Raw genomic sequence first — 24,356 nt, forward strand, 5'->3', positions numbered from 1 at the left:
CTCCAACGTGCCAGACACCATCGAATGTGAGCATTTTCCCACTCAAGTCGGTTACGACAAACTGCAGTCAGGTCTAGACCCCGATGAGGATGACGAGCATGCAGATGAGCTTCCCTGAGACAGTTTCTGACAGTTTGTGCAGAATTTTTTAGTTTTTTTTATGCAAACCAATTGTTGCTGCAGCTGTCTGGGTGGCTGGTCTTAGAAGATCATGGAGGTGAACATGCTGGATGTGGAGGTCCTGGGCTGGTGTGGTTACACGTGGTCTGCAGTTGTGAGGCCGGTTGGATGTACTGCCAAATTCTCTGAAGCGCCTTTGGAGACGGCTTATGGTAGAGAAATGAGCATTTATTGCACGGGCAACAGCTCTGGTAGACATTCCTACAGTCAGCATGCCAATCGCACACTCCCTCAAACATTGCAACATCTATGACATTGTGCTGTGTGATCAAACTGCACATTTCAGAGTGTCCTTTTATTGTGGGCAGTCTAAGGCACACCTGTGCAATATTCATGCTGTCTAATCAGCACCTTGATATGCCACACCTGTGAGGAGGGATGGATTATCTCGGCAAAGGAGACGTGCTCACTAACACCGATTTAGACAGATTTGTGAACAATATTTGAGAGTAATGGGTCTTTTGTGTATGTAGAAAATGTTTCAGATCTTTGAGTTCAGCTCATGCAAAATGGGAGCAACACTGAAAGTGTTGCGTTTATATTTTTGGTCAGTGTATAATGATTAGTTGTTCAAAAAAAGCTCAGGGGAGTGGGTCTGAGTCTTGTAGTCATAAAATGCACCTATATTACCAACATCTACAAACGGTTTTATAGAGACTTTTTGCGGAACTCATTCACTACAGGCACCAGAAATATACTTATTGAAGGAGTCTGCTTAAAATTCTACCCAAAATTGCATATGGATTGAATTTAGTCGGTATGTGGATTTTACATTAAATAATGGGCAATCGATAATATAGAGCAGATTTTATTAATCCTTATGGTTTTCTGTGTGTCTAAATGGTCAAGTCTGAAAAATAGAGAAAGAGTCCATTTATCTGTATAGAAAGGCAAGATCAATATTAGAGACATATAGTTATGCCATTTAATTGTCACCAGTAATTAGAGAAAGAAGCATGTAATTGAGTTGGATAGTGGACTATTAAACCGAGCATTTGTCAATGCCATGTCATATAGTCTAATTCTCAAAGCTTATCCAGTGTGACATCAAGTCTATCCTCATGCTGTAATCCATAGACGGATGTATAATATCACCTTCGTGGTATCTGATCAGAGAAGTGCCATATTGTCAATGTCATCACAACAGGAATACTGAAAATTACTGCCCTGGAAATGGATGATTTCAGAGAAAAGCTAAAGCGGGTTTAGAGAATTAATCCTAAAGGTTGGATTATTGATGTGGGTAATCCTCCCCTTCCCTCAGCATCACTGCCTATTACAGTAATCTTGTGTCAGTCCACAAGGATCGGTGACTGGTGATGCTACAGATAGACTAAATACATCTGGTATGTAATAGTAGAGGTTCAGTTTGGAAACCTGGTATGACTATGGTGATTTGGGAATATTTATAAAAAGTTTTGCTCAACTTTGCACTACAGGACCGTACTTCTAGGCCACTGTGCTGAGTACAAAGTTTGTGTTTGGAGGAAGAGGAATAAGAAAATAAAACCATTATAAGGATTTGATAAATGTTGCCAAGATGCAGCACATTTTACAACCACAACCTTTTCTTAATGAGAATGAGTTGTAATTGGAAAACCATATGTTTATTGGTTCTTCATGCCGAGTGAAACAAATGGAGCCTCAATGTCTGGAGGGAACTGTTCAAGTTGATTTGTAATTCCTAAAACAATGTGTAAAAAGTCAATATTTAGATCACACTATATTAGAGATAAGCAAACCTTTTGAGATTTGGTTAATTTCAGGCTCGTCAAATGTTTCTAAATACTTGCTTCTGAATAAATTCTACCCAAACCAAAGTTTCTGAGAGAGTGAGAAGAAGACACTAGTATGCTACTCTGGGTTTGTTGCCAATATATATGCATTCTGTGCTCATTACGAAGAGCATCTATGCATAGTACGCGTGCAAAGTATTGTAGGCCAGGAAATGCCCTCTGGGTTTCTGTGAAATATATAGTTAAATTAGCTTTCCTAAGCCTATCTGATGCCAGCAGATGTAAGATGCGCTAATTTTCCCAGAAACCCAGAGGAATTTTGACTGGGTTACGATACTCCTCATGCATACTTGGCGCCAGCCATAAGAAGAAACAGTACACCAACCAAGGCCCTTCATCAATATTACACTTGAAACATGTATCTATACAAACAGCTCTTTATGAGTACTAGATCTCATTACATTTCTGGATATCCATGCAGATTGTGCAAGCTGTGTACTGATCAACTACTGGAACGGGGAACCAGCTTTCAGTGACAGCTTGGCCCCCTATACAGAGAACAGGGATACTATATTTACTCATCCTTGCCTTCCCCAGCGCTCAATAAGTGCTGTGTATATAAATAGGGAAGTGGCAATGCATCTTCCTGCTCCAGTCCTAGCAATCATGTGATTGGAGCAATGGCTTGACATTACTATGAGCTACGCATACCAGTACTTAAGGATTGATTGAAAAGTAGAAACTATTAGTAGTATTAGCACTATTAATAGTATAACATTGTCATAGCTTAGCAGAAATGTCTGCAAATATCAAGGGCATACATATCATAAAAGCAATCCACGTATGGGGTCATTTGAAAGGAAAGCCAACTAACCCTATCTATGCTGAATTTGCAAAACCCAGGGTTGGGCCCCACATCTTACACCACCCAGCTTGCTGTTTTTGGAACTCATAGAATGTAACACAACTGAAGTCATGGAAAGTGGTGGGTCTGAAGAACAAGCTGTGGTGCAGCATCTCTATTTAAATGATCAAATTAAGAAAACAAAGCACAAAAATGAGAATTTACCCTGTAAAAGCATTCACCACTCAAACATTTTATATCCTTTAAGGATCATTATCCTATTCCCTTCAAAATGCACAGCCAAATCACCAACTTATCTACTCCAAGGCCGGTAGACAAATGATTGAAAACTAACACATTCATACATTCAATGAGGGTAAAAAAAAATCTGTGGAATGAACTAAGATTTAAGTTATAAAATGCAAAAAATGAAAAAATGTATTGCAGTTAGGGATGAGCAAACTCATTTGCATAAAACCTTGTTCTAATACTGTACGGAGCAGGAGCTCCGTACAGTATTAGAATGTATGGGCTCCGATGAGCCGAAGTTATTGCTTCGCGAAGTCTCACACAATAGCTTCATAAATAAATTTGTACTCATTATTTGTAAAAAATAATTTCCCGAACTCGGGTTCAGTTCCAAGGTATCACTTGGAACTGAACCCAAGTTCGGGAAATGTTTTTTTAAAGTACAAATTAATTTATGAAGTTATTACGCGAAGTCAATAACTTCGGCTCATCAGAGCCAATACAGCCTGCTCCGTACAGTATTAGAACGAAGTTTTATGTGAATCGACTTCGGATGTTTCATCCAAAGTTGATTTGCTCATCACTAATTGCAGTCATGGCTGAGAGCGCTGGCTGCTTTAGGAACCTTTCTTCTCTCTAACAAGTTTCATCCTTTGTACTTGCTCCTCGTCAATTTGCCTTTCCTCTGTGTCCTTAGTAGAGCTTCAGTACAAAAAATGTCCTGTCATCTGCGCAATAAGTGACTGTCAGTCCAATGACCTGGCATTATCAGGGGATACACAGCTTATATGAACTTTCTGTAAATTGTCATTGGGACTTGAATCAATATCAACCACGGGTTATGTTTGTTTGTGAAATTGCTGCCTATTATATAATATATGCTCCCCTCCACTTAACAATTGAGCCATATGATTCTAGAGGTAAACATGAAAGTTTGGCAAGTATGTAACAATAGAGTGTAACAACTGTTTTTCCTTTCATAAATCTCCATACGTTTACAATAATACTGTACAGACCCAACATTAGATTATGTTACATTTTTTACCATAAGAAAGTCAAGTGAACATAAACATTGTTGTCTATTCATGAATATATAATTAGTCCTTATAATAGCCGAATTAATGATGTTTTTCTGCAATTAATATAATAATACCTATCTGGTCTAGCAGCTGATTACTTTTCCTTAACTTCCGATTTTTACTATTAAAAAGTAAATAATCAAATAATTTATATATGTATATTTAAATATAGGGGAACTATTAGGTAAATCAAGTTACAAAAAAATGTAGCAGAGAATACTAATTACCTGAATATTTAAAAACTAAATGGATAATTTCATAGAAATCAGGTCAGGTGTTCATAGACACTCCTGGCTCATGATTACTGTTCTACCCAGCAGCGTCATTACAGATCATGTCTGCCTCAGTTTTAGTATTTCTGTAGTGATTAGTGTGGTTATAGCACCATCATGTTTTTCCTATTACAAAGACTGCTGCATTGTCGGTGGTCTTCTCAAACTCCACCATCCTTGTAAAAGCATATGTGGTGAGAAATACACCTTTGTTTCAGGGATATTATGTCATGCAGAGCTGTTCAGTCAATTGCAATTGTTACTTTGGGAGTTGTTACTACTGTTAGTTAGACATGTAGTCCTATGTTAGGCAGCCATTTTACCATGTGCTTCAGTGTTATGCAAATGTTACAGTACATGCTATTCTATACGTTATACTTATACATGTTATTTGTATTCTTGTAGTTTTACCACACACTTATACAATCTCTCACGCATCGCGCAGAGAGTACAACCTGTTGACCAATAAATAAGTTAGACTACAAAGAACAGTACTCTTATTTGGAAGACTAGAATGGTTTATGCTGAATGTCAGACTGCACACTGTGTGAACGTGTATGAAGACAGAACAATTACACTATTAGTTAAAGGTGTTATCCTATGTTAAACATTTTTCACCAGGTTACAGGGTAAGTGATAAATTCATGATTGATGTGACCCCCACAACTGTAAAACCCCAGAGGGGTGTTACCACTCCTTCACCCTGCTACTGTCTTTAATGGGCTAACACAGTGTCATCATATGTATTTCTGTCCAGGTCCTATACAATGTACATTCCTAATTCTGTTATGTAACTATTCATGTAATGTACCTGGTTCACCAGCAGGTGACAGCATAAACGGCAGAGCTATCTTAGATAGAATGGAACTTACTATTCCATTCTAACCCCCCTCTGGAGAGAAGTGGGCGAGACCAGTTAGTTCCAGTTTAGGTCTTCCCTAGACAGGGGAAGGGTCTCTGCTAGACGTGCCCACGCCAGCCAGAGCACCTTAAGCTCTGATGGCCATGGAGGCAGAAGCCTAAAGCTTCAGGAGCCAGGAGATTAGTTCCTTGGCTGAATCATAAGTCCAACTACAGAGAAAAGTGCAGCATATAGAAGAATCAAAGTTACCAAGTCAGCTTGTCAGTACAGCAGAGTGAGAGAAAGATATAGCAGTGTTGAGTTTGCCTGCCAGTTTAATGCTAAAGCCTGTTGGAACCAAGACAAAGCCTGAAACAGTTTGGAGAAACGTTTATTCAAGTTAAGCTGCCATTGAACGTCATCTCAAAGTCTGTACTCAAGTTATTTCTTCAAATCCCTCAATTATTCCCCCTATTTATTGCTTCGGAGCCAAAGCCTCGGGTCCAGCTGTATCCAAGTAGGAGCACCGAGACACACATAAAGAGACATCTTAGACCGCACTATACCACTCTGCACCTGGGACGTGATATAGTAGGGCCCTGGGGGGAGGCCGTCTGTTGTACAACCACAAGAACAGGGGTCCTGAGCCTCTTTTCATTACATAACCATAGTAATAGGCAGTTTGAATGAAGGAGTGGTTGCTCATGTGTTCTGCCGCTCCATTCAGGATCTGTTGGGCTGGTGAAAAATGGGATAAACACTTTTGGGGAGATTTATCAAGCCCAGTGCTTTCTGATATCCTCTGCGCTGCCAGCATATGTGTCTAATTTCTGAAAAAGCACATGCCTCATCATACATATACTAGGTGCATCCTAGAGCAGTCCTTGCGCCTAACAGAAATCTATGGTAGCTCAGAGCTGCCTAGATTTGTCTTCATTTGCGCCATAAAGCTGGCCAAAATGAAGATACATTTCTCATTGGCCACACCTCCTTCCCACCACCTTTAAGAAAAGTGGCGTGAGTGGCCTAAAAACTTGCAACAATATTTTTCGCAATAGCATCTAAAAAGTTGCATGCAGAAGTTTTGCAACTTTTTTTACACCAGAAAGCAGGTACAGGGAGATGATGAATCTGTCCTTTTAAGTTAGAGAGTAATACAGTGTAAATTTAACACAGTGAACCTGACAGATCCCATTTTTGGGGGTTCATTAGGTTTTCATCAACTTTCTGGGATGGTAAGAATAAAGCTACAGATTATTTTATGCTTGCTATCAAAAACACCGGAATCTTGACTGGACAGGAACACCTGAAATGTAAGCTATGTGTAATAGTATCCATGAGACCATCATGATTTTTTGTTCTGACAATTCAGATGAGCCTTGCTAATATAAAGGATCTGTAACCTTACATGTCATTAACCCTATAATACAGTTCTATAGGGAGGTCAGGAGCATAGTGGCGTGAAGAGGTAGTAGTCACACTGCCTTGTTGCTTACGTAACTGAGCCCAAAGGTCATTCTGCCCTATAAGAAGACACTAGTATGAACTGGAACATGAGGTCCAGGATCTTCAAGATATACTTCCGCACAAAGTCATCTACAAGACAATCTCCTGTTTTCTTCTCAGTGTTAAAAAAAAAAGTCTCATAGGCAGGATCTCATATGCCTGGGAAAGAAGCAGAGAACAAGTTCTCATGTCTGTTTTACAATTACTACAATATTTTCCCCTTTGGGCCTCAAAACCTTAGCTTAGCATTATATACAAATAGAGATGGCCTTGCGGTTCGCACAGCGGTCGTTTCGCGGTGAACTTTGCGTATTCGCGATTCGCAGAACATGCGAACATATGGCGATGCCATATTGTTTTGCATTGCGCCGAACTTTGACACATGACACATCCATCAGGTGGGACAGGACAGCCAATTGAGATGTTTCAGCACATGGACACACCCCCACCCTATAAAAGAATCTGGCAGCCATTTTACACACTGTGTTTTGCCAGTGTAGGGAGAGGTTGCTTTGTGGAGCAGTAACAGGCTGTTAGGGATACCAAACACTAGCTAATAGGGCCACAAAAATCCTTTTAAGGACTGGTATAGGTATGCTATCGATAGGTGTGATATATTGATGGGTGTGATATACTTATAATATATTTTCTAACATAGAAAGTATATTATAGTGCATTTTTATTGTGCAGCAGTTGTGTGCAGTTCTGCTGCGATACCGCAGCTACAGTGCTGCCCACAATTATTCATACCCCTGGCAAATTTTGACTTAAAGTTACTTTTATTCAGCCAGCAAGTAATTTTTTGATGGGAAATGACATAGGTGTCTCCCAAAAGATAATAAGACGATGTACAAAAGGCATTATTGTGGAAAAAAACTTTTCTCAGCTTTTATTTACATTGAAGCAAAAATACAAGATGTTCCGCACTGTGGAAAATCTCAGAGGACGTGGTCGGAAGCCAAAAGTGACACCTGTGCTGACCAGGAGGATAGTTAGAGAGGTGAAAAAGAATCCAAGGATCACCACCAAGACCATCCTGGTGAATCTGGGCTCTGCTGGTGGCAATGTCTCAATGCAGACAATCCAACGGACACTGCACAATGCAGACCAAGGAAGACGCCACTTCTCCAGATAAGGCACACAAAAGCTTGGCCTTTGCAAAAGCTCATCTGGACAAAGAAGAAGACTTCTGGTCTTCTGTGTTATGGTCAGATGAAACAAAAATTTTATTGTTTGGTCACAATGATGTTTCCTTCATTTACCATAAAAAAGGAGAAGCCTTCAACCCAAAGAACACCATCCCCACTGTCAAACATGGTGGTGGGAACCTAATGCTTTTGGGGTGTTTTTCAGCCAATGGACCAGGGAACCTAATCACAGTAAACGGCACCATGAAAAAAGAGCAATACATGAGTATTCTCAAAGACAACATCAGGCAGTCTGCAGAGAAACCTGGCCTTGGGCACCAGTGGACATTTCAGCATGACAATGACCCAAAACACACAGCAAAAGTGGTGAAGAAATGGTTAGCAGACAACAACATTAAAGGTTTGGAGTGGCCCAGCCAGAGTCCAGACTTGAATCCAATTGAGAATCTGTGGAGGGAGCTAAAGATCAGGGTGATGGCAAAAAGACCCTCCAACCTGAAAGATTTGGAGCTCATTGCTAAAGATGAATTGACAAAAATACCAGTGGAGACATGCAAAAAGCTTATCTGCAATTATAGAAAGCGTTTGATTGCTGTAATAGCCAATAAAGGCTTTTCTATTGATTATTGAGAAGGGTATGAATATTTTTGGACTGGACACTTTTTGCTCAAATGTAAATAATAGCTGAGAAATGTTTTTTTATTTTTTTTCACAATAATGCCTCTTGTCTTATTATCTTTTGCCTGTTGCTAGCAAAAAAACTGATTGAGGGGTGTGATATACCTTCTTCCACAAAACACTGAATAAGGGCTGCGATATACCTGTTGCCCCAAATAAACAGGGTGGTGTGATATAACTGTTGTGGCAAAAAAAAAAAATTGAGGGGTGTGATATAGCTGCTTCCACAAAATACTGATTAAGGGGTTTGATATACCTGCTTCCAGCACAAATTGATTGAGGGCTGCAATATACCTGCTTCCACAAAATACTTATTAAGGGGTTCGATATACCTGTTTCCACCAAATATTGATTGAGGCCTGCGATATACCTGCTTCCACAAAATACTGATTAAGGGGTTTGATATACCTGCTGCCACAAAATACTGATTGAGGCCTGCGATATACCTGCTTCCACAAATACTGTTCTTCTCTAGGGACTTAGGCACAGGGTAATTTTGAAAATGACAGGCAGAGAAAGTGGCAGGCCATTCTGCAGGCATGGTAGGGGTCAGGCAGGTGCACCAGGCCGGAGCCTAAGTGGGAAGTTGGAGAAGGCGCATGCAACTACTTCAAAGGGCGCACCAGAGTTGGTTGAGCAGCTCACTCAGCCTTCTGCACCCTCCTCATCCTCTGTATCTGCACCCTCCTCACTTTCTGCTTTGTGCACCCCCAAATACACCACCACCACAGCCTCTCCACTTGAGTCAGAGGAATTATTTTCCCATCCATTCTCAGACCTTACCAATGCACAGCCATTCTAGACATCGGATGAGGAAGAGGAGGTAGCAACGGCCGCCACCCAGCGGTCTGACGACAGTACCCAGATCAGCCCAAGGAGGGAGGTCCCCACTGTTTCTGCCTACTCCGAGATCTCAAATGTCAGTGGTGGTGAAGGTGACGATGATGATGTTTTGATATATGTCACGTGAGTGCCCAAAAGAGAGGAAGAGGAGGGGAGTTGAGAGGGAGAAATGGAGCAGCAGAGAGGAAGGAGAAGGAGGAGAAGCAGGCAGAGCTCTCAGGACACAGTAGGCAAAAAGCAGACTGCAAATGTATCTGGAGCGAGACATCCATCATGCACGGTCACCTGGCGCTTGTTTTCTAACGTGTCAGCTGCTGACAGTAGTGTTTCCCTCTGCAGCCTGTGCTGTCAACACATAAGCGGCGGTAAGTCCAACACTCACTTAGGGACGACCGTCTTAAGAGCCCAGTCGGAGCAACGCCATCAGAACCCACAAAGCCACACTTCAGGCACTCCATGTTCTGCCTCTTCTCCTTCTCCTCTCTCCTCCCATTTGTCCTCCATTCCACCTTTCACCGCGTTGTCGTCGTGTTCATCTGGCAGAAGGCAGGCTTCCATGGCCCAAATGTTAGAGCTTAAAAAGTTGATGACGCTGGATAACCCCCTTGCCCAATGGCTGGCCGCTGCCTTGTCAGAACTGCTAGCCCTCCAACTACTGCCATATAAACTGGTGGACTCAGAGGTCATTAGAAAATTTGTGGCCATTGACACACCGCAATGGAAGGTCCCCAGAAGGAAATATTTCTCCCAGAAGGGCATCCCAGAGCTATATGGCCACGTTCAGCGGCAAGTGAATATATCTCTGGCACACAGTGTCGGTGCCAAGATACATCTGACCACAGACACGTGGCCTAGAAAACACAGGCACGGAAGGAACATAACTTTTACTGCCTCCTGTGTGGATTTGGTGTTACCGCCAAGGATTGCATGCAGGCCGGCCTCTTCTTCTCCTCCTACTCCATCCTCCGTCTCCTCCTTGGCTGACTCCTCCTTTTTCCCTGCTACCGCCTCTTCCGCTGCACCCCCCCCAAGCTCCCCTGAACCTATTCGACGTCCCAGGTGAGACGTTGCCATGCTGTGCTGCGGCTCTTGTGCCTGGAAGCCATGAGCCACACCGGTCCTGCACTGCTTTTAGCTCTGCGGTCACAGGCCGATCAGTGGCTAACCCCTCTCAATTTGACAGTTGGTAAATTGGTGTGTGACAACGGTGCCAATCTGCTGAGTGCACTGAAACAGGGCAAAATGATACATGTGCCGTGCATGGCACACGTCCTGAACTTACTCGTGAAGCAAATCATTGCCAAATACTCCGGGGTCCAGGACGTCTTGAGGCAGGCCATTAAAATCTCTGGCCACTTTAAAAGATCTTACATGGCTCGCCTTGCTGACATTCAGCGGCCACACCACTTGCCCGTCAGATGTCTGATTTTTGACAGCCCGACACGCTGGAACTCCACCTTGATAGGCTGCTCCAGCAGCAGTGTGCTGTTAACAACTAACTGTATGAACTCTGCAGCAGGACAGGTTCTGGGGAGCTTGGTTTCTTTTCACCGCGCCAGTGGCTGCTCATGCGCGACACATGCAGACTTCTGTGGCCATTTGATGAGATCACCAAACTGGTCAGTCGCAGCCAGGGCACCATCAGTGACATCGTACCTTACGCCTTCTTTCTGGAGCGTGCATTACACCATGTCATTGATCAAGCTGTCGAGGAGCAGGAGCTGGAAGATGAGGAAGTCGCAATGCTGAATACATTCTCAAAGGGGGCTACTCCATCTGAGACAAGTCACCAGGAGTTTGAAGAGGAGTCAGAGGAGGATTGTGGCTGGGGGGAGGAGGAGGAGCAAGAAGAGCAGGTTTTGAGGGGGACTTTAAACTTTTTGGGGATCCCTGGTGTCCGTGGCTCGGGGGAGGAGACCGAGGACGACATTCTCCTGGGCGATGAGCAGGAGCCAGGGAGCTCCACCGCTTCCAATTTAGTGCAAATGGAGGCCTTCATGCTCCAGTGTTTGAAGAGGGACCCCCGTATAAAAACATGAAGGGCAAGGACCAGTAATGGGTTGCAACGTACTTGACCCCCGGTAGAAACACAAAATAGCAGCATTTCCAGGCCTTGCTGCAAGAGATGCTGCATTCTGCTGTTGCGGGAGCTGTCAGAGGAATTTCCACCCACGAAACAGGTGCAGGTACCAATCCTACTGCGCCTGCAAGAAGAAAGTGGTTTGAAGATGTGTTGGTCCCTTCGGATATGAGATCATTCTTGCAGCCAACCCATCGACAGCGGGCCCTCCAGATCCAGCCTCAGTAAATGCCTAGACCGACAGGTGTCCGACTACTTTCGGTTAACGGCCGATGTGGACGCTCTGAGAGGCAATGAACCCCTTGACCTGTGGCCAGAGCTGGCACAATTTGCCATGGAACTCTTGGCTTGCCCCTCGTCAGGTGTCCTCTCTGAAAGGACGTTCAGCGCAGCAGGGGGGATCGTGACCGATAAGTAGTGATGGACGAACATCTGCCGGGACGTTCGCCTGCCATTAAAGTCAATAGGGCCTGCCGCGAACACGCAGTTCGCGAACATTTGATCACGAACACGCGTTCGAGAACCGTCCTGGCCAATGTTCATCCATCACTATATACAAATACGTAAGTATTTCCTTTCTATGTGTGGAGGAAGCAAATAATTTATAGTCTCAGCACTGTGTTTCTGTGACATTAAAGGGGTTGTCTCATTTTAGCAAATGGCATTTACCATATAGACAAAGTTAAAGGGATTCTGTCACCAGATTTAACCCTATTAAGCTAGCTGACATTAGCGATGTGCGTCTTTCCCTTACTGCGCCTGCGCCCAATACTGAACGGCGCGAGATTTCACCAGAGCACAGGGCTGGCAGACAGATGCGAGCGCTGCCTGGCCCTGTCCATCAGGACTTGGTGGGAGGCGAAAAAGGTGGGAAAACGGAGCCTCTAGGAGCAGGAACAACGCCCCCCCCCCCCCCCCCCACCTCCTAGAGGCGAATTAGCATATTATAAAATTTAGATTTCTGGTGTAACGGGGGCATGGATAAAAGTAGGAATAGGCTAGTTAGGTTTAGCTGACAGCAGATCGCTAATGTCAGCTAGCTTAATAGGGTTAAATCTGGTGACAGAAACCCTTTAACACCAGGCACTTACTAATATATTGGCATTGTTCATATTGCCTCCTTTGCTGACTTGATTCATTTTTCCATCACTTTATACACTGCTTGTATCCAGGGGTCACAACTAGTATTAGGAGCAAATATTTGAATGGCGAATAATAATCGCAAATATCGGCACTTCGAGAATTCTGGAATATTTAGAATATAATGATATATATTCGTAATTTTCTAGATATTTTTTCATCAGTAACCTCCCTTTTTGCTTGTGGGCCAATGAGAAGGCTGCAATGTTTTTGTCTGAGCTTAGCAACATCCATAGCAACCAATAAGAAAGCTGCCTACCCCTTACTATATAAGAACCTTCCAGCAGCCATTTTCTACAGTATTTTGCAGTTCTGAGAGAGAGCAGTGTCATTTCTGTGCTCTGTGCTTCCCACACTACATTAGATAGTTAGATAGATAGATAGATAGATAGATAGTTAGCTTATATATATAATACAGACAGATAGTGGGAGATAGTCAGTGTAGGTTATATCCTGATATAGTGTAGATCAGCAGTCAGCAACCTTCAGCACTCCAGAAGTGTTGAAACTACAACTCCCGGCATGCTCCATTCACTTTTATGGGAGTTCTGAAAATAGCTAAGCAAGTGTACATGCTGGGAGTCGTAGTTTCACCACAGCTGGAATGCCAAAGGTTGCTGATCCCTGGTGTAGATGTTGCAGTGCAGGGTGTTAGGTAGTGTGATAGATGTCCATATATACATGCAGACCTGCTAAAATGTGAAGTTTCACTTATTGCGCCAAAATATTCGCATCAATAGTGCTGATTAGCGCAATCACGAATATATTGGAGAACTCTAACTGCATATAAAGCCATTTTTAATGTTCTGCCATGCCAACCATTTTCTCCAGTCTCAGGAAACATCTAGCAACTTGGAAAATTTAGCAAAAAGTAACCCACGCCTGTATTTTGCGCGCATTACGCGAATATTACATTGCCGATTTTTCGCAATGAAGAAAATAATCTCAAATTCTCGAATTTGCAAATATACAGTATAATGAATATTCGCCCAAATATTCGTGAAATATTGCAAATTCGAATATAGCCCCTGCCGCTCATCGCTAGTCACAACATCCCTGAAATCCAGCAGCGGTGGTCGTGCTTCACATTATAGGAAAAAGTGTCAGTCTCTCCTGTGGCCAGGACCACGGGAATGCGCATAGGCATGAATGCACAGCTACTCCCATCCCAGCCACCTCGTATTAGCGCTGCAGCGGCGGCCGTAACTCCTGGAAATGAGCAGTTTATCATGTGATGGAAAAATGAATCAAGTCACAATACATTATTTAGTACCTTAACATTGTCTACATGATAAATGCTATTTCCTGAACTGAGACAACTCCTTTAACACAGTCACGGAAAAATGTAACTGGAAAAGGACAGCGGTGCCTGGTGTGGAGTATCTCCTCCTGCTACCACCTGCCATGTCACTTCTCAATTCATCAAACACACTTTTATGTCAGTGTGGCACAATTATGACTGTACTATTCAGGATCACAGCACCGGCGACTGACGCCAACCTCATCATGTTGTTCTTTTGTTTCATCCCATAATAAAACAAAGCTCCCCTGTGCAGTTGAATATATTTTTAAATGTAAGGCTATGGCGGTATACTCCCTGTGATAACCTCAACATCAACAACCTTCATTTCTCCTTACGATCTGAGGCTTTACCATTGCACCTCCATTTTTCACCTTTCTTCAAGTACATTCAGAAATGGGTTATTTTTGGCTGTTCACATTACACTGAAAGGTTTTCCTAGCAATGAATGAGTAATGAAGCATAGGGCTGTATCATAATATATTTATAACCGTCAATTAACCACTTATAAGCCTTTTCTGCCAAAACACCTCTTCTCACTTGTCGAAATAAGCCAAGACAGTTGCAGACATACAAGGCAGTCTTACAATATAGTATAGACGGGAAACAGAGAGAAAGCAATAATGATGTACATAACATAAAACAAGACTAAAGTAGGCTTCTAGCAAATCGAGTGGTAGCTTGGAACCAAATCCGAGTTCGGTATCAAGGTTTTTTACAGCAATAATTAATTCACAAAGTTATTACACAAAGTCTTTTGAGACTTTACGAAGTAATAACTTTGGCTCATCGGAGCCAATACATTCTACATCCGCTCCGTACAGTATTACAAGAAAGTTTTATGCGAATCGACTTTGGATGAAGCGTCCAAAGTCCATTCGCTCATCCCTAGTTACGAACTATGGATGTGGATCCACCGTGCCAACCACCAGGAGTAGTCAGCTGCTGACCCATGGGGTTCAGAGACACCAATGTGAAGCGCCAGGAAATCAGGCGATACTCGTGGGTCAAGCTATAGGCTCAGTTCAGGGGACGTAGCACGAGTCAAAGTCCAGGAATAGAGCAGTAGTCAGTGCACGGGAACAATCAGGTTATAACTATCAGCCACTAAGTGGTACATGGAACCAGCTTGTATACACTGATGAGCAAAAGGGTAACAATGTTTTGAACTTTTGACTTTCAGGCTCCATATCTCACCATCCACTACAGCTCCAAAGGTGAGACTACCACCATTTTATAGACAATCATCTTGGCTATCTCACACATAAATTGGACTTGCAACTATTTAGCATAAGATTAGTTATGCAGATTCTTGTCATGTAACTGCATTGTTACTGTTTTGCTCCTAAAATTCAACATTTTTATTATTTTGTTAACATTTTGTAAATCTACCTTTGGCTTTCAACACTGCCTGAATCCTTCTGGGTATACCCTCGATCAGATTCAAGCATGTCTCAACCGAAATCTGTTCCCAGGTCTCTTCTACACATTCCCAATGTTGGTGCACACTGGTCAACTCACTTGGGTATGAATACAGCTTTTTCTTCTACTCTACCAAGTGTAAAAGCCAGTTCTACTTACACCAGTTTGTTAAATGACCCCCATAGTGAGTGAAGCAGCAGACACCATTGTAACATCTAGTCTCTTTAACAAGTGAAACCTTTGCCATATATTAAGCAGATTGTATGAGTTTACCCAAAAGAACACCTATTTATCGATAGAAACTGCACCACCCTCATCCATTGGACAACGGTGGCCTTATATCTGATAAAGGTAGATTTCTTTTTGTAACCTCATCCATTTAACTTGATGCCTCATCAATATAGCCAAAATTAGCAATATTCTGATATAATTGTGCTTGAAGATAGCATGTAATAATGTATTTTCCTGCAAGAAGGTGTCACTGTATTTCATGTATTACATGTCCCATAGACTGTGTATGGAATAGGGAGGTTTTATAGCGGCTGGTCAGGGCTGGCGGCCCCCCCTTCCTCTGTAGGAGAAAGTTGCTTTAGTCTAGTGTGAGCATACAAGTACACATCAAGGGAGCAGTGCTGCATCTCTGTATGTAGTAGGAGTAATCAGCTTCAGGCTTTCCATTATAGCAAAAGGACAGACAGGACCCACTGTCCAGAGACGGAATTCTGTTGAAGGTACTGAGGCATAAAACAATATACCAGTGTACCTCTCAGGCTAGGAATGGAAAGATCAGTACCGTTTGATTCAAAAGGGAGAGAAACCAGCCTTCCATGCCCAGTCTTAAAAAACTGCATATGCCAACTGCGAAGATTGGATGGACCCCAGGCATTAAGGAGGGGGGAACATGGCAATACTTGCATTGCCTATTAATGTCTGAGAGTTTATCACTGGGCAGGAGAAGGTTCCTGCCCAATGATGGTAAGGCTATTATTAGCCCAGGGTTTTGGAGGGAATTTTTCCCACCTTCGTGAGGATCACTGGGCAGAAGTTTAATTTTTCTTTAATTGGTCAATCTAACTTTCCGCTAATTAGTGTTCTCTCAAAGCCAGTATGAGCAGGTACTGTCTATCTGGACAAAAGAACATTAACATATCAAAGGCAGCAAATAGTTGTCAACTGCCTAAGGAATATGTGATAGGTGGTACAGTGGCTAATGGGGAAGGAAAATGCTGGACATTCCAGCTACTTTTATCAAACTTAACCTGAGTTAACCATAGGGAGCAACCAATCAGATGTGTCCAGGCCATGTTCTAGACTATTCTAGAACTGGCTGTTAATCAAATAAAAGGCCAGAGTGTGAAACCCAAAGGAGGGACGGGGACTGGTCAGCAAGGAAGGAAGATAGAAGAAAAGAAGAAAGCACAGACAGAGAAGGAGGACATAGAAACTGGAAGGGGCAAAAGAAGGACTGATTGAGAGACCTAGACAGACCCATGTATGGTAATTACTGTAGAGTAAGAGTGATTTAGTTGTTTAGTTACCAAATGGTCTAAGGCAGGGATGGTCAACCTGCGGCTCTCCAGCTGTTGTAAAACTACAACTCCCACAATGCCCTGCTGTAGACAAATAGCTGTAGGCTGTCCAGGCATGTTGGAAGTTGTAGTTTTGCAACATCTGGAGGGCCGCAGGTTGGGCATCCCTGGTCTAAGGGGTATCTTTATATTGTAATTGTGTAGTTTAGGCAATCATAACCATTATGATTGTGATATATATTTATTTTTGTTCCTTTATACTTCCATATTTACTCATCGATAATAATAATTGTAATTACAACATTTCCTCACTGTGCAATATACTATAAGTATTTTATAATTTCACTCTTATGTCTCATTTATTACACCCAACTTAAAGAATCAGACCCAGTAAGAGGGTACAATATATAATATATATTTAGATATATAATAATTTCTTATAACACACAGACCCAGATTTACTTTGCATGTGCCTAGAAATTGTCTAAAAAGTGGTGCAGATTGGAGCAATTTGGCACAGTACAGTGCAACTTCTGCCTTGAAAAGGGGTGGTACATTGTGAGAAACGGCTGGGTTTATTGGGAAGGAGGTGGGCCTAAAAAGCACAGTTTTAGACCAAAATTGTGTCACAATTCTAGCATAAAGTTCTGTCTCGAAGTAAGTCAATCAATAGTTGGTACAGAGTTACACACAAGTGTTTATCCCTGCATGTTCATCATCCAGCCTGAGCCCCTGTAATAAATCTGCTGCAGATCTACACAGCCTGTATGATTTTAAGCCATCTACAGGATTAGTAAATCTGCCTCATGGTATTTTAGTGTTGACAACATGTTTTCAGTTCAAAATGCTGTAACTGGATTCTAGACAAGTGCTAAAAAGTCTACATACAGTGTACATAGCATTTTGATCTTTGGAGTTTTTATTGTTTGTTTTCTGCTATTTTTGACATATGCTTTCTGTATAGGTCTTTAAATGTACAAAATGTTGCAAAAAAAAACACTAACAAAAGATGCACTTAAACAATTAAAAATTACATCATGTAGGGGTAGGTTCACATACAGTTTTTGGGAGGAGGTTTTGAGGCAGATTTCCCTGCAGGAAAGGTGTACTCAATAGGAAGTCGGACATATAAAGAAATATAAAGAAGAACGTTTCATTTCTGCTGAATCCACTTCTGGCTTTCACTGAAAAACACATAGGGAAATCTGCCTCAAAACCTCCTCCAAAAAATGATCTCAAGTGGCCCATAAAAGTAGCTCAAACTGCCAGTAAACCCAAATAGGTAACCCAAGTAAAACTTGTAACGTATGACATATTGCATGCCATTGTCGTATTTAAGCTTAAAGCACAGTAAATGTCCATTAATCTAGCAATTCCAATTGTGCAGCTCACAACAGCCTAATAAATTTGAATTTCCCAACAAACAAAATAGAAAATTATGTAGAACTCTCATCGGATTGAAAAATAAAAATAAAGCATAAGAAAACTATTATTTTTTGCTTATATTTGTGCTGTATGTGCTATAAATGTATTTTAATTGGACTTCTTCTTGGGAGATCATAGGCCTAGCCAGACTTTGTCTTGGGATATGCAGTGACATGCAGGAGCATCCATGGTAAAGTACTCCTTTGAACTGCAACCTTTGCACTTTGTGTCCTTGCCTAAGGGGAATTCTTAGTTTGGTTAGTGCCCTCTTCAGTACCTCACTACCTTGTGGTGTACCATATAGCTTCGGTCAGAGGCACAGATTGTGGCAGAGAAAACTAGTCCGTCCCCATTGACTTACATTGGGGGTCATGCCGGATCCGTCTTGCTCCGCATCCCAGGACGGAAAGCAAACTACAACATGTTGCGGTTTGCCCCTATGACGGATCTCAATACCGGAAAACTAAAACGCTAGTGTTAAAGTAGCCTTAGCTTGTAGCACTACTCTTACCGACAAAATGATGAACACTGTGGTGAAGTGAGAAAACTTATAGGAGCCTTCAGCAGCACCATTGTGTATGTTTTGTGCCTCTGTCTCCATTCAGCAGCTTCTCCCTCCTCCTCTCTGTATAGATATAAGCATCAGCTGTTACCTTCATTTCTCAGTGAGCTGATGATATACACTGCACCTTTTTTAACATTTTGTTATGTTTATTTAAAAATAAATTCAAGCTTTCCTGACATCAATCTGCACTCAATACCACTAATGGCAAAGTGAAAACGGAATTTTAGAAATCTGTGCAAATTTATAAAATAAAAAAACAACTAAAATTAAACATAGACCTAAGTATTCAGAGCCTTTAATATGACACTTTATATTTAGCTCTGGGGGCATCCCATTTCTCTTAATAATCTTTGAGATGTTTCTACACCTTGGTTGGAGTCCACCTGTGGTAAATTCAGCTGACTGGACATGATTTGGAAAGACACAGCCCTGCCTATATAATATCCCGGGTCCGGTTGGAAAACCCCTTTAATGTATATGTCTAGCTTTAAAGGGAATCTGTCACCACAACCTTAGACTATGATCTGCAGTAATATATAAGGAGCTCAGATCACTTTTTATTTTTCTGCTGTCTCTCGTACCTCCACTCTGCTGTTCTTTAGGGCTATTCAACATTGGGCGGATTGGCCATAGACTTTACAGGGAAATTTCCCGGTGGACTGATGCCCAGTGGGCCACCCAAGTCCTCTCTGCCGCTGACAGGGTACATAATCAGCAGTAATGAATGCTGTGAGCATCAGGTTTTCATGTACCCAGCCAGCTCACCTCCTAAGGCCCCCTGCGCCATGGACAGCTGGAGGAGAAGGACAGGAGATGGCAGCTATTGATGGCCATCACAGAGGGCCAGCTTTTCGTCAGGATGATGAGTTACACTGTGTTTTTTGGTTCTGCTGGGATGGTATTTTGCATTATGGTATTGTTTACCCTGCCAACTTGTGTTGGCCCTCGTTCTGTTAATTTGGACCTGCCTACAAAATGGGGCCACTTTTAGTTGTTTTTTTTCCAGGGCCACTTTAAGTTTGCAGCCCGCCCCTGATTGGATACCTCCTCTGCTCTCTCTCTTTGTGACTCTGCAACCAAGGTCTGTTTTCTGGACGGAAAATTCAGATTTTTGTCAAATCAACCGTCTTGTATTATGCTCTCCTCAGAAGTGGATTGATTTGTTCCTTTATATCTTTTGTGAATAAATTCATACCTTTTAGTAGTGTGTAGAAACCCAGTAGCCACATTGTCAGCACTCAAAGCTGCGCTGAAATGCATTGTCCGGACTGCTGTGCATGCGCACAGGAGTCCTCTCCGTTATGTTACAATGGCACAGCAATTCTGTTTGTGTATTTCAGGGCACCTTTGACAGCTCACATTAGGGGGCAGAACAAATATTAAAAAAAACTGACAATTTTCCTGTAGTACTACTCATGTAGTACTGTAGATAATAGTGATGGTGACAGATTCCCTTTAAGGGTGCATTTATTAATACTGACTAAATCCTAAGAGATAAGCCAATATGCAATGACATTGTAACAAGCATTACATTCCCCAAGATGATGTGCAGTAGGTCGATTGAGGAAAACTGTGCAATTATGCCAAGCTGATACCTATAGTTCAGGCATGCTCAACCTGCGGCCCTTCAGCTGTTGTAAAACTACAACTCCCACCATGCCTTGCTGTAGGCTGATAGCTGTAGGCTGTCCGGGAATGCTGAGAGTTGTAGTTTTGCAACAGCTGGAGGGCTGCAGGTTGAGCATGCCTGCTATAGTTACTTTCCTGTACAGTAAATGGTTGGGAACTTTTATACGGTAAAATGTCACAGTGGTAGGAAAAAGTGGGAGCAGAGGGATGTGATAAATATGGCATTCAGCATGTAATAGCAAAAAGAATTAAAAAAGAAAACCGCCATAATTGGATGGATAAACATGCCCTTTAGGGCTCTTGTACACTCACATAATTAAAAAATTTTATGACAAAAAAACATGTTTACAACCTCTTTTATTGGTTGTATGTGTGTGGGTCAGTGGACAAATTTGACTGTAAACGCTAATGTAGATCAGGGACTAAAGTATGTGAATACCAGTGATCCTGACAATTGTTAATGAGTCACAATTTAATTGTGGAGTCTTTTGTTCCACAAAAACTGAACGCAGCTAACTGAAACCTTTTTAGGATGTATTCATGTTTTCCAGTTTGTAGGATTAGTGTGCCGCTACAAAAAAAATAAAAAAATAAAATAAAATCGAGAAACAATGGTAGGTCGCAGTAAAAATACATAGTACACCTTATGAATAAATTCCTAAAAAAGTAGAAAGCTTTTCCTGACGTTTTCTATTTGGCTAAAGTATTCTAGAACAGTCTAAAGAGCATTCAAGATAACAGGGGAACAACGCCCTCTAGAGGCCACATGATTGTGAAATGCAATGTAGATACTGTATGCAGTACCTCAGATATCTCCAACCTTTGGTTCTCTGGCTGTTGCAAGATTGCAACTTCCATCATGTCCTGAGAGCCGCAAACTGTAAGAGCATGATGGAAGTTGTAGTTCTGCAGCAGCTGGAGAGCGAAAGGTTGGAGAACACTGACATAGATGATATTTTCATATTGATCACAAAGGAACAATGCCCTCTAGTAGTTACATGACTGTGAAATACAAGTATTAACCAGTGTTCAGCAAAGCATATGAAGTGGAATTCGGTCTTAATTATAGGAAAAATTCAATTCTAAATTAAGCTGAATTTTCTCGCACTTCGTGGTAACAAATAATTTTTCCTAAAATGGCTGCTACAGTTGTCTTAGAAAGAAAGAAAATAAGAAAGAAAGAAAAAAATACTCATCTGATCCAGGCAACCTGCTCCTCTCTTGATTGAAAAAGACCTGCCGAAGGACTTGTGCTGAGCATGATGACGTCACCGCGCACTCCCAGTGTGATCACATGGTGAAGTCATCACTGACCAAGAGGGGAGCGGATTGCCTCAGGTGGATGAGGTGAGTGATATATTTTTAAACCCAAAAGTCCATATTGCACTAGCGTATTACCGTCTTTATCGGCCGATAGACGGGTGCACTCTGTCTAAGCGACCAGTTAAAAACGGTCCCATTAATTAATAGGCTGAATGGAGTTTTAACATAGCAATTCATGAGAAATTAATTCATAACGAATCAAATTTCTTCTCAAACTTCGGCAAAGCTTACAATAGGCCTGCACGATATATCGCCAAAGCAATCGAATCGCGATAATCGCCGATTGCGATATGGCGATTTGGCCGACCCAAAAATGCTGCGATTACTTACAATGATACACCCGCCGCACAGTGCGGTCAGCAGGTGTATCAAGAGAGGGAGGAGGGGCTGGGGGCCGTCATCTGGATTAGGAATGAGAGCAGGGGAGCGGGGCAGTCCCTGTATTCTAATGCACCGGCCCGCTCACTGTTGTATAATCTTATCTAACCTGTAGGCATTGTTAAAATAATCATGTGTAATCCGGCTATATTACTTACAACAAGTTCCATAGCAGAGGAGGGAGGAGGCAGGCTGGGAGGGCGGTCGGGCGGCGCGTCATTCACTATGTCATGCGCCCGCGTTGCCTGCTCCATTCATAAAGTGGGAGGAGCAGGCGCGTGATGTAGTGAGGGATGCGCTGACCGCCCGCCCTCCCAGCCTGCCTCCTCCCTCCTCTGCTACGGAACTGCTCCCCTGCTCTCATTCCTAATCCAGATGCCGGCCCCCAGCCCCTGTATTGGGGGTCATTCACACTAGAGGGACACTGTTATGGGGGGGGGAATCGGTGGTTGGCACATAGCATAAGATGCTATATATTTGTCATCCACAGATGCCCCCATCACAGTATTATCCAGAGATCCCCATAACAGTGCCATCCAGAGATCCCCCATAACAGTGCCATCCAGATATCCCCCATAACAGTGCCATCCAGAGATCTCCCATAGCAGTGCCATCCAGAGATCCCCCATAGCAGTGCCATCCAGAGATCCCCCATAACAGTGCCATCCAGAGATCCCCCATAACAGTGCCATCCAGAGATCCCCCATAACAGTGCCATCCAGAGATCCCCATAACAGTGCCATCCAGAGATCCCCCATAACAGTGCCATCCAGAGATCCCCCATAACAGTGCCATCCAGAGATCCCCCATAACAGTGCCATCCAGACATCCCCATAACAGTGCCATCCAGAGATCCCCCATAACAGTGCCATCCAGAGATCCCCATAACAGTGCCATCCAGAGATCCCCCATAACAGTGCCATCCAGAGATCCCCCATAACAGTGTCATCCAGAGATCCCCCCATAAGAGTGCCATCCACAGATCCCCATAACAATGCCATCCACAGATCCCCATAACAGTGCCATCCACAGATCCCCCTCCATAACAGTGCCATCCACAGATCCCCCTCCATAACAGTGCCATCCACAGATCCCCCTCCATAACAGTGCCATCCACAGATCCCCTCCATAACACTGTCATCCACAGATCCCCCCATAACAGTGCCATCCACAGATCCCCCCATAACAGTGCCACCCACAGATCCCCTCCATAACAGTGCCACCCACAGATCCCCCCCATAACAGTGCCATCCACAGCAAATAGACCTCTAGCACAATTCCCTTAAAATATTGCAATGAATATCGTTATCGCAATGTTTAGGGCCCTAATCGCAATCGCACAAAATTCCCATATCGTGCAGCCCTAGCTTACAATATGAATTTTTCAAAACTTCTCTAATAGGCATAGTTTCATTCAGAAATATTCTATATTATGGGACGCAGTACAATCTACTTACAGAGCTGACTGCAGGGTATCATGATGAGTTTACCTGCAGATCTATGTCCAAGCAGAGATTACAGAATGAATTGATCAGATTTCAAACTCACAGACGGGTTGGAGAAAGGGTTACATATCAGGATCTGGTAACATCCAAATACATACTAGCTACCCAAGACGGTTCAGCACAGCGCGGTGGAGGATGCTGAAGGTTGCACATGATGAGCACATGTAGACTAGCAGATACAGACAATGGGCTGCACAGGTTCCAAATTTAGAATGAGTAAAGTTGCAATAAATTGTAGGAAACATATTTTCCCAATGTATTAAAGAATTGCGAGCAGGAATGAGATGGAAGGAAAAGTGGAGGCAGAGACTGTAAAAAGGCAGCAAAAAGAGAAAGAGAGGCGTAGTGAACAGATGGAGGGATGGAGGGATGGAGGGAAGGAAGGCATAGCATAGACACAGAGGGGAGCTCATGGAGCCATGCGGGAGCAGAGAGGCTACAATGTATTCTCCTTACCATTCCTGAATGGATCCCTGCATCCCCCAGCCTGTGCAAGCAAAGAGCAGCAGCCTTCTGTCACAAGCTAAGTGCATCCCGAGAGCAGGAGCCACCCCTTCACTGCCAGGGAGCTCTGCACTCTGTGTGCCCTTTCCAACCTCATAAATAATCAGGTTCAGACCACAACCTAATTAACAGCTCCATTGCTCATCATCCTGACATCAAGCTGATGATCATTTTTTAACC

At 42.8% G+C, this 24,356-nt stretch overlaps 1 protein-coding gene across 2 annotated transcripts in view; it reads right to left on the reverse strand.

The window, feature by feature from the left end:
• Positions 1–24,356, reverse strand: part of ZNF385A (zinc finger protein 385A) — a 244,630-nt gene that overhangs the window by 77,638 nt on the left and 142,636 nt on the right. The gene's annotated exons all lie outside the window — the stretch shown is intronic.

This window comes from Bufo gargarizans, unplaced genomic scaffold, assembly GCF_014858855.1.
Source record: "Bufo gargarizans isolate SCDJY-AF-19 unplaced genomic scaffold, ASM1485885v1 fragScaff_scaffold_782_pilon:::fragment_2:::debris, whole genome shotgun sequence".
NCBI classification, from domain to species: Eukaryota; Metazoa; Chordata; class Amphibia; order Anura; family Bufonidae; genus Bufo; species Bufo gargarizans.